We start from the raw sequence: 17,678 nt of genomic DNA on the forward strand, positions 1-17,678 counted from the left end.
CATCCAAAAAAAAAAAAACAACTCCTGTGTTTAAATGTCTTCCTGCTTGTTCCTTCCTGTGTTTATACATTTGCCAGAAGACGGTAGCTTGCTTTCTGTGCACTATGCCTTGAAAGACACAAGGAAGAGAGTGCAAAAAATGTACTGTTAATGCTGTTTTAGTCTCTAGAAGAAGAAAAACATTCATTACAAGAGGGACAAAAATGAATATGCCCCTTTGCTCTTGACTCCATAACTGAAAAGTTATTCACATTTTTTCTGAAGTCAGTTTCTAATTTAAATATTTTGTGCAGTTTAGCTATTCAGTATTTAAGTGTATTATACAAAACTGAAGTATTACATGAAGGACACATGAAAATCCCCTTCATTTTTTTCCTGTGTTTCATTCTGTGATCTGTGAGCTACTGTTTTACTGTCTTGGTCTGATGCCTGTATACAGAATTTGAAGTTGATATAAATAAGGTAAATAAATTCTCATACACTTTTCTCCCAACAGTTCTCTGCAATACTAGATTTAGTAGAAAGAAATTATTTAGGATCTGAATTTGTTGCATGTCAGTGCACTGGGAAAAATTGTTATCCTTGGTGACACAGTAGAATCAAACACCTGGTATAATAGAAAAGTTTTTTCTAGCAAACAGTGCAGGCTTCCTAGAATACCACCCAAATGTGATTTATAATTAAAAATTTTACAGTAATATGTATTTGCTTTCTGTAAACTTCCTCGGGGTAATCTTATACTGTCCTTCTCCCCTTCAAAGTACTTATTCCTTTTAGTGCATAACTTGAAATGTCTGCTGCAGGAGAAAAATAACAAAATCATCAGGCTACTGAGTTTACCAATAGGTATTGTTGGTATATTGTGCAGTTCTGTCACAACTACTTCTGGTAGCTGAGGATTCCTATGAATTCAGTTGCAGCAGAAATATCAGGATCTGTTTTTTTTCTGAAGATTGATGGCCAAGAAGAACACTTAAAGGCTGTATAGTTTTCCATCTGGCAGTCAATGGCAATGCAAAAAGAGAACACACAATGGCATCAGATGTGTGGAGTGGTGATATATAAGCAATAACCTGTCAATAGCAACATATTGGACAGATTATATATTTGGAAGACTTCTGCCAATGCAAGGTCAGAAACAAACTAACAGCAGGAAGCCTATAGCATAGACAACTATGGCTTTAAAAAAATCTGATAAAGTGGAGTGCAATTTGATATGTGATGTGTACTATGTGTCCTCCAGTAGGCTTTTTTGCTGTACATGGAGCATAAAACATCAGGTACAACAAGGCCCTAAAGATCTTAATGAACTATATCTGTATATTAACAATTTAAGATGACAGTGGAGAATACTGTTTCCTAGTGTAAAAAAACCCCTAGTGTAAAAAACCTGTCAAATATGAAAAGTAAAATTCTATATTGGAATAGATTAAGTCAAAGGGCAGAAATATAGGCATTGACAGGGTATCTGGTGTTGTCTTTTGTTTTCCTTTCTTTTTCAAGTGGTCCTGACATGATTTTTTTTCAGATACTTGACAAGAAAACTTACTAGAATCAGAAAAATACATGAAATATAAAAAAACCTTGTGTGAAAAAAGAAGGTTATAGAGAATACCTTAGAAGCTAAGTTTTTGAAGAAACTCATTGTACAGAAATGTATTTTTCAGGATTTGCTGACAATTAGAAACAGGTAGGTAGAGTCAAATTCTTCATCTGGAAAAAGAGAGGAACAGCTCTTTTTGCCTTATGTTGCACATGATGTGTTCTCTTATCAGCTGTGGGGAAAGATCATATTCAGTGTTGCTTAAAACATTCACATCTATTTGAGTGCATATCTAGCACTTATGTTCCTGAAGTAAGGGCTCTACGATCTGGAAACAAGCTGGTGATCTCATCCTTCTAATAATAAACTTCAAGTAGTAAATTATGCATCATTTCCCTCTGATTATAAATTTGAAAGCATATGCTTCTATGTTGTATTTGTGTTTATTACGTTACATTCCCCTGAGTACTTTGCAAGCAAGATATAAAGTCAACTATTAATTATTAGCATTGCAATTAGAGTAATGATAATGAAACTAAATATCACAGAGAATGTAACTAGTATCAAAAAAATAGGAGTGACTGTAGATTCAGGCTATTATAGAGGTGGATGTTTCTAAGCTGTCTGTCTGAAAAACAACTCCTTTTTGGAGACTGGCTGCCAGTTTCAATGCATTTTGCAAATCAAGGAAGTATATAAATCAGAATGAGAGTGGTTATGTTGTTAAAATATAAGCAGAGCACATCATGCTTGTTGTATCCCAATACTTTGCTCTTCTAATCTCCCCTGCTCCCATCTCTTCTCATAAATGTGCAAGTGTCAATGTTTAAAATCTGTTCAGGATCAAAGGCTTTGAGTTGCTGCATCCATAATGTTTTTTTTCTCAGTCTTTGCTTTCCTATACTACTAAAGTGATTTTTTATTCTGTATTTTGTAAGATGGGAAGAGCACATTTCAGAAGATAACTGGAAAGGACCACATTTTAATTTCACAAATGACTAAACTTTTAGCTTTCAGAGGATAAAATAATTGAATATTTACCAAAAAAAAAAAAAAAAAAAAAGAAACTGGAAAACAGAAACCCAAGTATCACAAGTTACTCTGGAAAATCCCAAACTCATCCAAATTTACTAAAGGAAATACTAGTTTGGGCATGGCAGTCAAGTCACTATATATTTTCTTAGTAATTGCCTTAAAAAGCTTTTTGGGTACTTTTCAAAACAGTCTGGAATCCTTTGGTGTTCTGGTATAGGGGAAGAAAGGATCTGTAGCAATAATGCCACAGATGTGCTAGTGTCTAAGGATGTCATGGAGGAGGCACCTCTTGTTAGGACAGCTTTTGTTGTAGGAAAAACTTTTATATAATAAGGAACTTCAATAAGAGATTTGGACAAGAGGACTGTTGAATAAATGCAAATAATATGCACGACTATAGTATTCCTTAATTTGCTATATATTTGTTACTGTGACTACATGATTAACTTTAATTTTATTATTTGAAATTTCAAATATAATTCAAAATTAAATATTTTCAGGACAGCAACATAATCTGTGAGTGCTTGTATATTTTATTAATAAAATTCTATTAAAAGAAGTGTAGATGATTTGACATTCAAAAAACAGTACTTTTCAGCTATGCACCTGACTGCTCTTCTTCTCAAAGCCTTGAGATACTACCACTCCCTTGCTATGTAGTAACTTCTGGATCCTTTTGTAACTCAGAACTCAGTGGAAAATATGAGTTTATGCCAGAGGCAAGATAATGCTAAACATGACACCTCCCTCTGAGGTCACATCTGTGTGTAGAGAGCTGAGAGAAATTGAAGATGGGGGGGGTGGAGGGTGTGATGGAAAGGAGTTGAGCCCTAGATTACTGTTAGATATAGTTTCCAGCAACAAAGCAAGTGCTTTTGTTGTGTCTATTAATTTCTGAAGCAACTAAAATCTAGCACTTGTGTACCTGTTCTCAGGAATGCCAGTGTGTGACTTGATGTGGGTTCACTGCAATGCAGGTAGAGATCATTCTCTGAATGAGTGTGAAAACTTCAAGTGTTTGCCCCAGAAAAAAGAACATTTGCTGTGCCCATGGCCCTCGCTTCTGCTGCAGAAAGTTTTCGTGCTGACAGGGACAATTTTCAACCATTTTCCTTCCTTGTTCTTTCTATGCCTCTGCTGCATCAGGGAGGCAGAAGGGACCACAGACCTGCATCCTTGCAGGGAGTGTCCCTGGAAAGCGCTTGTGTGAGGATAGAGGACACAGCTCTGATTGGGGCATGTGCCAGATGGCAGAGACCGTGGGGCCTCTGAAGGGGAAAGAGCAAGAACATCACTGAGTACAGGGGGGAAGAGATCCCATAGCATCGTACTCTGAGGTCCCAAAGGGACTTCAAGACCTGTTTGAAGTGGTCAAACAGTGTGGCATCATGCTCTGCTCAGGGAGAAAGAAAACGTTCAGTAAAGTGTGGGAGTAACAATTTCTATATGTTTGTCAGGGTTGTAATAGCAGCGTGATTATGTCTGACTTTCATATAAGTATTATTATTCATAATTATTATTGACAAGACAAGTAAGGAACCATGGCAACCAAGGGCAGCTTATCGAAAGCTATTTTTGCCTGGGTTGTGATTTTCTCACCTCTTCTTTTGTTTTGTTTCTCAATACATATATAACCTTTTCCAGCACAATTGATTCCTCTGGATCAATCTCCTCCTCATACCTAATTGTGCCTTAGTAACCTAATCAGCCAAGAGAAGTTTTTCCTGCATTTTCTGCATCATAATCTGGCTGTGCCCCTAGATCAACTTCTGTGAGATACAAAAGATAAAACAAATCCAAAAGGATGGTAATCTTCTGAAAATTTTGTACAGAAAAAGTGTTTTCATAGTGGCATAATATGGTTGTCTGTTTATGCTTGTGGAGTTATTTATGAGCAGCCTGGAGAGTTTTGCTTTGATGTGTAAAAGTATTCTGGCCTGTGAAATCTTCTAAAGTGGACACAAGAGTGTGAATGAAATAACTTGCATTAGGGAGGAAACATGAAAGTGGAATATGATCAAGTGTGCTTCTAAAATCTGTGTGATGAGAAGAAATGCCCATGCTACCTCGAGCCTGATAAGGAAATAGGATGCTGAGTGTCAGCTGGGCTCCTGAGCTCAGTGGCTTTGAGCAGAGAGGGTGTTGGAGAGGGGGCCATGGATTGGGAAAGGCCAGCTAATAAGACCATTCAGAGACCTTTGCTTACAAACACTATTATAGTCCGGGGAAGGGGAGGGGAAGGGAATAAAACATTCCCTTGACTGATTAAAATCTTCTGCCAGAGTGTAAGGTTTAGATTTAAACTGGAGAAGGGACAGGTATGTAGCTCTGCAGGGCTGTGTAAGTGTCTCTGCCTGACAAAACCCCCTCCATACAGACCCACACCTTAACTGGGTACTGCCTGATACTCAGGCTGTGTGCTGGAGCTCTGCCCACGTGTGAACTGCAGATCTGCTCCAAAGTGTTGAGAACACCTCTGGGTGATGAGAGGAAGGTAAATTGTATTTATATTGATATTTTCTTCCTAGCCAAGGGACTGCTTATAAGGTACTATCTAGGCTGGATATGAAAAATTTTAATCTTTCATATTATCAGTTGATAGACAAACTCTGCTCAGTGAGAAAAGCTAAACTAAGGCTCAAATGGTATTTGAAGGACAAGACAGTACAGAAAGCAGTTTCTACCAAGCGAAACAGCTTAATTTTGTCTACTTGGCCTCTGCTTTTGAAATGGGATATTTCTATTATTTTCACAGATTTGAATGCACAAATATTATCTGATTATTGGGAAAGGAAATTGCTTTTCGTAGAGCAAGTGAATGAAAAAGGGTAGAGGACTACCAACTGATACATTGGCTTTGCTGTGAGCAGGGAGGATGAAACACTTAACAAAACAAACAGAAAAGAGCTGTATACAAAGACTCCTGTGTCACTGGAACTGGGCTCACTGAAAGAGGGTGCTGGTAGGAACTGCATATATGTTCAGCAAGAAAACTGCACAGGTTGAAAGCAGTATTCAGCCTGGATAACCATGGTGCTAAGGCTAATAACAGGTACAAAGAGTGAGGTGACATTGCTGGGTGAGGAAAGATCATGTATGCTGCTGCATTTCAGAAGACATTAAAGGTTCAAAAATCCATTGCGAAAATCATATAGGCATGTGTCATGGATTCAGTGGATAGACAAGCTAAAAGCTTAATTCTTAGAAATGCTGCAAAGGGAGAAATAAAAATTATATGAAGTTGGAATGGGAAAATGATGGAAAACAAGTTCAAAAATAAAGCGAGGCTCTGGGTACAGACAAGAGTTTTGTTATGAGTAATGAACTGGAAGAAAAGAAATCTTACAGATCAAGATTTATTTTTGTGCATATGTGCTAATGCTATTTTTTCCATGAGGTACTTACAGGCCTGGTATGTAAACAAGTAGCATTCTGTAATTAATAAAGTAAACCAAAAATAAAGAAATGCAATGCTTCAGTTGGCTGTATCACTTCCTGCCTCCTTATCTTATTTTGATTTGCATAGGTTAGACTAAATACTAGTAAATTAAACCACACCAAGGCAAGGAATATGACTACCTATGCTGATTAGATATCACACTAGTAGCCAGTTTTAGCTGATGCCATGCTACTTTAGAGAGTGCATGTTTAGCACACACAGGCCATTCCATCCCAGTCGACCCCAGTGCCAGAGAACAGTCCTTGGTACATTCATGTGGGTATAGACACAGTGCCAATGGTGGAGAAAGCTTAAAGCACAGTTGGGTTTTTTTGTTACTGGTGCTCACCTCAATTATTACATTAAGTTTATTTAGCTTGCTGCACATTACTTCCTTAGGACTGCTGGGAAAGGTAGAAAAGTTTACTGCTGTGTTGATGGTGTCAAGGTTAGGAAATAATGACTTAAGAAACAAGAAAGAAGGGTTAGATTAAATATCAGGAAAATATTTCTGAAGATAAGTAGAGCAGGTAGATCATATTAAAAAAGACTTAGGAGAACTCCTCAGTAGGGATTTTTTTGAATACATTAGATATGTATCTGTTAAGGATAGCTGATCCTGTCCTCAGACAGAGACAAATGACTTCCAGGTGCCTATTCCACTCTGTGGACATCAAGCCCATACCTGAATACTCAATAGAAAAGGCAGGGATGTGCCCTGAAATATCCCTAGTGGACCAATAAACTGGGAGAGGATGAAGTGAAGAGGACGAGGGAGTGACTAGCCTCACGTGCTTTCCTTATGCTGCTTCTGTTATTGGCACTTAATATGTGCAACGCTTGGCATGACAGACTGCTCATGTGAACCAGGAGAGAATTTTTGTCTGTATATTCTATCATCATGTTGAAAAAAATGCACTTGGCTTCTAGAGTAGGTATGGATAAAGTGGGAGAGAAAAACATTATGTGATCATATAAATAAATGCTATTTAATCATTTACAAGCTGGATATGTATGGTATCTTCTGAATGCTTGACTTAGCAGTCTTAAAATTGTCTTGCAGCTTCTACTTTAATATGATTTCCTAAACTTATCCATTATTTCATCTTATATAAAAAATCCTCCAAGTTCTAAATTCTCTTGACTGCTCCAGCTATGATTATTAGTTTAACGATACAAAGTTGGTAATTTACAATATAATCACATTGGACTTTTTGGACTCATCATCATCACTGGAGACATGCACAGTTACCCCACGGGCTCCAGGCCTGCTTGCTGAAAATTGTGGAACTCAGTTTGTGACTCTAAGTTAAAGTCATCCAATGTTTACACATTTCTGTGTCTCTGGTTGGATCCTGCCATCCATCTAGTTGCTGCTTCTCTTCTCTTGTCCATCACGTTAGCTGTGGCTTGCTAAATTCTCATATTTTAACTCCCTCGGGCTCCTCGTTTTTGTTTTGCTTTCTCTTTTCTCATTACATCATTGCTACATTGTTGTCTTATGAATTCTGATTTCCTCCATGAATTTCCCTGCTCCCTTTTCCACTTATGGTCTTTTACACTTCACATCTCCTGTGTTTCATATGGGGAATATGTGTAGAGCATGTTTTTTTCCCCTTAGTCCACTGATGGGCAAAATGTTTTTGTGGTCCTTTCTAGGACTGCTAGCGTGGTCTGACACTACATAAAAAAGCTGGTGTATCAACTGGTACTTTGCAAGCAGTTGAAAACAGTCTTCATGAACATTGAACTGACATGAAAATATCATTCTTCTAGGCCACACTTTTGATTCACTACTTGAGAAAGTATTCTAGACTTCTAGAATCTCCAAACCAGTGTTCATCTGCAGAACAGACAACATATGTCCATCAAAATGACCTGGTCTCCAGAGAGTTACCTTTAGTCTAATCCAGATATGGATTGACTGTGAAAGAAAGGTTGGGTCAAAAAGGCAAAGTCCTGTGTGATGGCAGTGCTGCCATCAGATGTGTTTACAATTTTGTATTGGAGTTGTAGCTGTGCACTATCCTTGCCTTTCTTTCAGGACTAACATTTGCCTCGTGTTTGGACGAACATTTCACACATTTTTTCTTTCAAAAGACTACAAAGAGAGCATGTCACCTGTGATGTCAGTGTGCAGCAGAGCTCTAGCATAGAAGGGAGATAAAGTCACCCAAAAAGCAGACAAGTGAGCAACAGGATCAGACTATGTCAAAACTTAGGTGATATGCATCAAAGCAGCTTGCTGGGCTGAGCCAGCACCTCATCTCACAAAACTTGGGGAATGAGGATCAGTCCATAGAAAACTTGAGCCCTGATCCTGTGTGGTATTTCAAAAAGTGACTTAAAGTTGAACGCTTTCCTGTCTCATTAATGATCTTGGTCCTGAGAGGAATCTTTCATTTTTTCTTGCAGTCTGTCTTAGCATAAAAACAATACTTGAAGACAATTCTTGGGGAAAGTAGTCTACTCTTATTTCTTAAAGATTTGTGCATTCAAACAGAAGTTGGAAAACAAGCACAAGCAATTTTAGTCTGTCATTTTAGATATTATGTCAAATATTTACAGTCACATTTCTCAAATGCCTTTATATTATAAAGAAACAGAGTTGAGCCAAACCCTGAAAGACATATTAAACTCACCTGACAACTATCATTTGGCCTCTAACTCTGCCTTTTGGTATCTGACGCAACATGGTAAAAAGATGTATACTGCAATTATAAAATAGCTTTCACCAGTAACAAATTTTTAAAGAAGAATTCACCTTTGTATTTATAAGTTAAACTTATTTTAAATTTCTCAGCCACATTTTTCATCTTACTCTGGCTCAGTGCTCTCCTCCTATAAAACTGTGAGAGCCACACATGAAAGTTTTTGAAATACCAGCACTCATTATTGAATATCTAGGCTGTGGCAAAAAATACCTTTCCTCTCTTTTGAAATGGTTAACAGAACTAAAATAATGAGCTAGACTTCCTCCTTCAAAAGATCTTAACAGTTCCTTGGAAAAGTCAAGGGTTTTTTTAATGTAATTGAAGGAAATTATGTTGTAAAACTTTCTGATGGTGCAGATTTTTCCTCTTCAGAGTTTTCCTCTCTGAAGATTTCTTCAGTAATGTCCTCTGCAGATTATCTGTGAAGATTGTCCCTTCAAAAGTAAACATGTAAAAATTGTACTTTCTGATTCAGATGCACTTTGTCCCTGATTGCAGTGACATAGATCAGCCTTTTTCATTGATTGTTTGTTTGACTCATTGGACTTGCCAAGCTAACATTGATTAGAGAGGCTGAACTTGATTTTTTTCTTACATATCATCGACTATATTATTTATGCATTTCAGTGAGGTCATCTAGCTAAGACTGTAGAGGCGTAACATTAACATACTCCAATATCAAGAGAACAAGAGTGACTATAGTTCAGACTTGAGAGACCTTTAGTACTACCTGGGGAAGGAAGGAGAGCAAGTTAATACTTGAGATTCAAACTGAAAGTTCTTCTTGTTGAAATTTCTCTCCTTTCACCTCCCACTGCGTGTAGGAGAACATGTTGACATCCCATAACTATGCTGATACTGAATAATGGAAAAGCAGTGTTGAGAAGAGATCAAACAAACACAGGTTCTAAAACTTCCCTGCATTATTCCCTGCCTATTTGCATAGGCCCATATCTTAAATACTGAAAACAGAGCTTAAGGGGTATTTTAATGTGGAGTATTAGTCTTCTAAGCAGTGGGACAGTGGAAAGAGGGCAAATAACTTAAAACAGAAACATTCTGAGGTATCCTGTAAACAAAAAGATGTGTTTCGAATGTAATTGTTCTTTTTTGCTGCTGTCCTCTATCAGATCTGTCCAAAATAATTCATACTGCCTTTTAAGTTATTACCAGCTTCAGAAAGCAGTTTAGAGAGACCAAATAATCCATGGCTTAAATCTGGATAGCACTGCTGAAGAGCAGTTCACTGTCTGATTATAGCATTTGAAATGTATTAGGAAAGTCACATTGTGTTTTTATCCAGAGAATCCAATGGTAGTGCAAATGGCAGCATTAATAGTCAATAAATTAATTATACTCAATAGTGAATTAATAATGAAATAAAGAATTAATTCCATTTTTTAGTGAAGATCATCTTAAATGTTTCATTCCTCCTCTCCTTTTGTTTCACAATTCCCCACTATGACCAAGACTTCCTTTGCAGGCACCTGAGAAACTAGACAGCTCCATACCTTGAGCACAGACTTCAAGAGTTGGATAAAATCTTAATCTAAGAAAATGTTAGCTCTTCTTTTTTAAGAATATCTCACATTGCAAGGCTTGTAAAAGAGATTTGTATTATAGAATTTAATGGTATCTGGTGGGAATACTTCTCAGTAGACAAGTTTTCCCTCAGGTTTTTCTTCCATGTTCAGTCTACTTTTTTCTGAGATGTTGCTTATTTCATTGTGTGCAGCATGTCAGTCTATTCTATCTGCAGAGTAAAGACAGACTACACATGAACCACCTGAGAGGAAAGTGAGTAGGAAAAAAATCAATTTATGTAATAAAACAAGAAATTTAAAAACAAGGTGAGACCAAGACATGAAATCTGAGAGGAAATACCCTCCTTTCCAGTTTGGTCGTTAATACCTAGCAGTTGGTAGTCTTGCAGGAAGCTCCCTGTGTGAATCTCTGCATTTCAGTGATGTTCCCCTGTATCCTTTTGACTCATTAGGATTCTTACGATGTCTGAAAAAGCAAAAGAATCAACAGCATCTGAGCATACTAAAGACTTTCTCAGTTGCAGAAACAGATGTCTAATGTCTTGCTTCTGAAGTTCAACTCTACTAAATCAGGTTTAGTTAGATCCCAAGGCTCAGGTTACCTTAGCATTTGTAAACAGAGGAGACACAGTTCTTGCCATCAGTAGACAACCTTACTTATAAATTACCAGTATGGACAGATAATTCTGAAAATGGGTTCCATTTATGTGTGGTTAGATGGACTTCTTTCCAGGCAAACCAATGCTCTGACAGTGATTACGTTGTTTAGGAATGCCAGTCCCATCCATTATATCTTGCACTCGGTGCTGAGATGTCACACTGTCAACATGCCATTAGCTGATAGGGCGAGTTATATATGTTTTTTCTTCTCTCAAAGACAAAAAGAACCCTGAAGCATTCAAAATTTCTGAATTACATGATTGTCCATGACAGCTGCTGGAATTGTAAAAGTTAATAACCTATGTTAAGCAATCGATCCATCAGATTTTGATGAAGGAAATTATAGGAAACCAGAAGTCAGCAGCCACAATAAGGTTTCTTAGAGGTGCAATAGTCTAATGTGGTGGATATGCTGCTGGTTGTCATTCATAAATTAGGATAGCTGTTTTTGTTCCTTCAGCAGCAATATCGTACCTACTTCAGCATCTGAAACCCAGGGCACACAGGCAGGATGCTCTGTTGATTGTGGCAAATAACATGTGCCTCTGAAGACAGAGTCCATCTTCCCTTTCCAATTCCCCTCTGGGAAAAAAAGTGTGCCTTACAATTTTTCTAGATTCTTGATATAGTCAGAGCACATCATCCTGTTGAAAATGTTTGACAAATTTTTTTCCACTGAAAGAAAACAGATAATCTATTGAGAAAATCTTGTGAGCCTGCAGTAAACCTTAATAACCTGTCCTTATAAAGTCATTTTTAAACACTTTTTCCTATCTCTTTTTGATTTTATTTCTGATTTGCTGGATGAAAAATTTGGTCCTGCAGGGGAAAAGTTTTAGAGAAAACTATATATTTTTCAGCAGATAGTTGTGAGAAAAATATGAGTTGGATCACTTTTAAAACTTCTTGCTCTCATCTAATTCAGCTTGTTAGATGTAAAAGACAAATGTACATTACGAACCTTCATATCTCCTTTTTAAAAATCATCTCAGGTGGATCTTTGAGACTTACTTCTCTTGCTTTCAAAACCACTAATTTTGTTGTCTGTTTTCTAAGGGGATGCTGCTACTGGCACCCTGTGTATTTAGGAACTTGATCTCGTGACCTCTATGTTTCTTAATACTATTGTACAAGCATATCTAGGTAGGGTAAAAACCACTGGGCAATCTATTTAGTAATTACCCTGTACTTTTGAAACTTCATTCTAAAGCATCATTCTAGGTGTTGCTGCTATCCACACCCTCCTCTGCCAGGGAGGCACAGAGAAGGTACCATTCCTTCAGGACAGGTGCAAGCTCCAATCATGTTACCAGTGGCATTTCACGGGATGGCCTTAAGGAGAAAGTCATGTATTCATGAGCTGCTGACTTTTCTCTTGAAGTAAACTAACTGTTATGTACTTGTGCTCTATCTTTAAAAAGAATGGAGTCAAAGTCTGTACCAAAAGGAATTTTCCTTTTGATTCATTGCCATTCATTCCGTAGACAAGATAAATTATTGTGGTTGGAATCATCAGTTTAGGAGAAGCCAATTCAGGTACAAAGAGTTACTCCAAGTACATGTCTGCAGCCCTTGTCTTTTCAGAGCAGCAAAGAATCATGTTTACAGTGGATCATCTACAGAGTTAATTTTGCACAGAATCAATTTAGATAGCACAACTAAAACGTTTTCCAGCCTTGCCATGTCTACCCTCAAACTTCCCCCAGCTGGCATCAATGCTCAGTATATCTCTGTATGCAGAATTTAGCCTGTCTTATTTCACTGACATTAGGATGTACAATCCTTATGTGTGTCTCTGAACTTTAGTTAAAAGAGAACATTTGAAATGAAAGAAAGTAAGAAATACCCACTTAGAAAATAATATAACAATGATTTAATGTAAGCTGTGTCCTTTGCCCGGGGAGTCTTTCATTATCCGTCTCTTTAGCTTTGGAGTTTGAGACAGAGCACTATGTTTAATTATTTACTGGTTGCTATAGTGGTGCTAAATGAACCTTTGAGACTGTCACGTGCTGGGTAGAGCTGTCTCCTCACAAATGCTAAAGCAGATCTGAAACATTTTAAGTTTCCATAGATTCAAGAAACTCCATATCCCCATTTTCAGAAAGCAGACAAGAAGGGTGGTGGGGGGGAATCAAACCCTGCAGTCTGCATTTAATGATCCAGGAAGCTCTCAGAAAGTCATCTCTTCCCCTTAGAACTGTCTCCAGTTTCTCTTTTCCTGCTCCCTGCATTTCACGTTACTTCGGTGTAGTAAAATGAGTTTGCAGGCTTTCGGATGCTGAGGCTGTTAACTTACCAAATCTCTCCATATTCAGAAAAGTTCAATCTGTATAAAGAACACAATGATGCATAAAACAGACGCATTGCATTATGTAGCAGTCTAATTTATTTCATAAAATATATAACAAATAGATTTTGATGCTACAACCATGAATATTGTAGTGTTACAGTAGTTCAGCTTGATTGATTGAGTTGAAAACCATTATTTGTGAAGTGCAAGTTGATGAGTTAGCAAAGTAAGATATTTTGGGTAACCAGACGAGAATTTTATGATCATATACAAAAATTATTGAAGGAGAAAAGAAATGACCAAAACAAAAGAATGAAAAAAAGTATGCAAACTGAAATACTCTGTGGGGAAAAGCCGTGACTTGTTTGCACTGAAGAAGTTTATGGTATCTGCTAAGAAGCAACAAATGGATTTCATTTAGTATTGTTGTTCTCCTTCACAAAACTGACCACTTTATCTTTTCCTAGCTTAAACAAAAGTACTGCAATAGAACATTTTGTCCCACCACTTTTTCAGAGTAATACCATGTGAGGAACTTGTCTAGGAAAAAATGTAAAGACTCTGGACTATCTTTCCATCCCCTTCAGAGAATATTGTTGTTAGTGTGTGATGGAGGGAATAAAGGGAGAAAAAACCACAAAATTATAAAAGATCCATATAGTTAAAACTACAGATAGGGTACTCATTCAAAAATATTGCCTGACAGTCATTGAGTCAACATGAAGAGGTACCTGTTAAATGAAAACAGTAGAGATTTTCCTAGGAGTTGCACTTTTAATGTTGCATCCTGAGTGTTTTAGGTTCCAAATATGTCCATGCAAGTTTTGAAAAACAAAATAGGGTCTCTGTGACTGAAGGTGAGTATAGAATAACCATAAAGGATGTAATTAGAGTAAAGAATGACAAGTTGACAGGCACAATTCAGAGACAAACCTACAAGAAAGGAGCACAAGCAGCTCTACATCAGGATACAGCACTTGTGCACTGGGGACCTGTCCCAAATCCACTGAAGCTATTAAATGCAAGGCTGGGAAGATGAGGGAGAACCCTGTACTGCTGACCTAAGGAAAAATGAATTCACGCCCTGAAATATTTTCCCTTGATAAAAATTTTCATACATATTGTGGAAAAAAAAGTCAGTAGGATTGCCAGGAACTTGTCCAGTCATTGCAGTGCTGATTTTATTTATGAGTGCTCTAATAGGTATCATTTGCTTCTGCTTCAGTGAATAAAGCTCTATTAGAGATCAGGCAAATGGAAGAGAAACACTGGCTAGGTATAACCAAATAGCTGATAGGCAGCATCTGACATTTCCTACTCAGTTTTTCCATAGACTGCAATAAACTGTGCTGGTAGCTTGAGCACTCAAACAAAACTCTAAATTAAAATGCATGCTGAGTAACATGCTCAGTGTAATTAAAGCAGTGAATTATTGCATAAACAATATCCTTAACTCACCCTGTTGGGATGTTGAGAGCTGGAGCTTCTGTAGAATGGGGCATTGCTCACATTCCTCCGGCATCCAGAGTTTGTCAGTAACCTTGAATAGCACAGAATAAATCAACTCTTAGCTTCTGTCAAGAGCTTCATCTTATAGATATACAAATAAGCAAATCTGAAGTTTACTGGAATGTACCTACTGATAGTTTTCAAGAAATTTCAAGAAATTTCAATCAGTGTTTCATAGGAAAACTGCTTCAAAGGCTTTATTAAATGTGAACTCAGGCAAATGGAAACAAAGATGAAAAAATATTAAACAAAGTCTGAAATATTTCTGCTTCCAAAATCTCAGGTTACCCGTGAGTGTAAATCGCTCCAATGACATTAATGAATTCTGCTTTAGAAAATAACTAAATTCCTCTTCACAGGTTACAAAAGCAACTTTTTCTGCATATGTAAAATTTCTCACATTATATAAACATAGTTTTTTTTAATATGCGAACAGTCTTTAAAATAAAACAAGCTCACATATTTTCAGTAGTTCTGCATTGTATCCTTTATATATAACCACTGGAAATGGATGAATATTAGGACAATTACAGATTTCCAGTATATGATTTTCTTCTGTGTTCACAGGTGTAAAATCCCTTAGGAACCATTTCACAGTATAAGTCTAACTGATGATATTTATGGTCATGTTTCAGAATCAGCTAAATGATTTGAGCACCATTTCTTTATCCAGTAGATGACCTTTTATTTTCAAAGTATAGAATATGCTGAATAACTCTGGTAAATGATGTGTGGATAGGAAGGACTGTCTTGCTTCTCTGAAATCTTTACAATGTATTCTAGTTCATTAAAGACAGCCCAGAAAGTGTAAGTAATGACAAAATGTTGTATATCTTATTTCAACCTTCAATGATAGTGACACAATTCTAAGAAGACATAAATAAGCCCAAAAATGTATAAACTAATTTAGAAGCAAAAATATTTTGGGTCAAAAATCTAAAGTTTATACCAAATTCTCCTGCCTCCTCAGGAAGTTCAGAGATATTTTCCACAGATATTTTTTACTTAGATTTTTTTTTTTTGTTGACTTGTTTCCCTTAGAGTCAAGTTATTTTTAATTTCATTTATTATATTCTTGCAGATAATCAATAGATTTGATTTAGACTGACAAGTTGGCTTTTTATAGAGATCTCAAGGAGAGACTCGATTACAACACTGGAGACTCCTCAAGAGAACAAATCTGTAAGCAATCTAATCCCTGTCGTCATTTATCAGGCGGCACTGCATTAACTGGTATTTTTTGTGATACAGGTGAGTAGAGTAAGACTTTTGAATGAAGGATTAAACCTTGTATAGCATAAGAAAATCCAGCTTTTTCAGCACAACCCCCCCCTGAAGGTAGCTGTTCTCAAAGACATATTTACGGGGATTGATTCTTCAACCTCCCGTGGATCCATTTTCCCCAGGCAGAATGAGACACTGCAAGTGTAAAATGCTCTTGCTCTTATTTGCACACTGCTTGAGCAGTGAGAGCCTCCAGCATCAGGCTCCCTGGCCCCTTGAACAGCACATTGAAGGTAATGAATTGCTTCCTGCATCACATTAGTGGACGTGTTCTTGCATCGAAAACCTTAAGGTGAAGTTGTTATTGCTGTCATATTCTGACAGTGCAACTTCATATTCCTGAAGAGTAGAGAAGCAATGGAGACACTCAGTTAACAGCATCCAATGTCACTTTGGTGCCCTGGGAATGTGGGACTGCTCCTCTTAAATAATTGTGGCTGCATCCAGATGTTTTGCTGGGGTAAATAGGGAACATAAAAGTGTTTATAAAAATTATCAAAGAAGTTTAACGTGACTCTCTTCCCATTATTGGTCCCTGAAGTTGTGTTGTGGTCATGTTTCAGGGTCCTAAGCACACAGCTGTGCTGTCCTGGCTGTTCAGGCTGTCCCTGCCCCAACCCAGAGCAGGGGAGTGGGGACACACACACACACAAGGTTGGGGCTGTAAGACATTTTTGTGTGGTTTAACCCTCTGGCATGGAGGCAGGAGCATACTTCAGGATATCCTTGGGACTTTCAGTGGTTTCATTGAGGGACAAAGCCACCTGAGACAGGACTGGACTGCCAGGCAGAGACCTCCAGGAGAACAACAGCTCCCTTGTGACTTCCACTAGCATAACTCAAAGTGCCTCATTAGCAGCAAATCCCATCCTCCCTTATTAGGATGTAGCTTTTGTGATGTGGCGGGCTTGGGCTTTGGACAACTTTTTTTTGAAATTTTGGGAATAAAAGAAGACTGCTCAATCAAATGACTTTCAAGGAGAAAATCCATTTAAGAGAGGGATTGCATAGTCTGTCTTAAATAATTTGATTTACGAATTGACTTTCTTCATAAACATTCACTCCTGGTTTCTTTATTTTCTTAATTTATTTTTTTCTGGCTGTTGTGGATCCAAATGTAAATACATCCACAGTGTACAAATGTGGACATCCTTCCCTTTTAAAGCATAATAGAGACAATAAATGCCACTACAGTCCATTGTTTTCCTGATGTGTCACTTACTCACATGGTGAAGGGAAAGGATTTCTCTGGCTAGAAAACAATTTCATAAATGAGAAATCCACTTTTTCTAAAATGTGGACTGTTTTCTTGGTTTTAACATTTTCAACATTCTTAGGATCATAAAATTTAGAAACCATATTTCTTCCTGTTTCAGTAGCCAGAAGTTACGACAGGGCAATATCCTGAAAATGTCCACTGCTACAACCTCAGTGCTCTGATAGAGTGCTTGTGTTCTGCTGTGTGGGGTCTTAATGAGGTCATATAAAAGACTTTGCTCCCTTCTGTCATCTTGTCACTGAGGCAGGGCAGATATATTGGTGTAGTTGAGTCCTGCCACAGATTGAGGGGGTAGAGAAGGACAAACCTACGGCTTCTTCTTCTCTGTATGACAAGAGAACTCGATTGAGTCACAGAGAAACAAGTGTGTCCTTTCAA

This window comes from Manacus vitellinus, unplaced genomic scaffold, assembly GCF_001715985.3.
Source record: "Manacus vitellinus isolate BGI_N305 unplaced genomic scaffold, ASM171598v3 scaffold_7_pilon, whole genome shotgun sequence".
Taxonomy (NCBI): domain Eukaryota; kingdom Metazoa; phylum Chordata; class Aves; order Passeriformes; family Pipridae; genus Manacus; species Manacus vitellinus.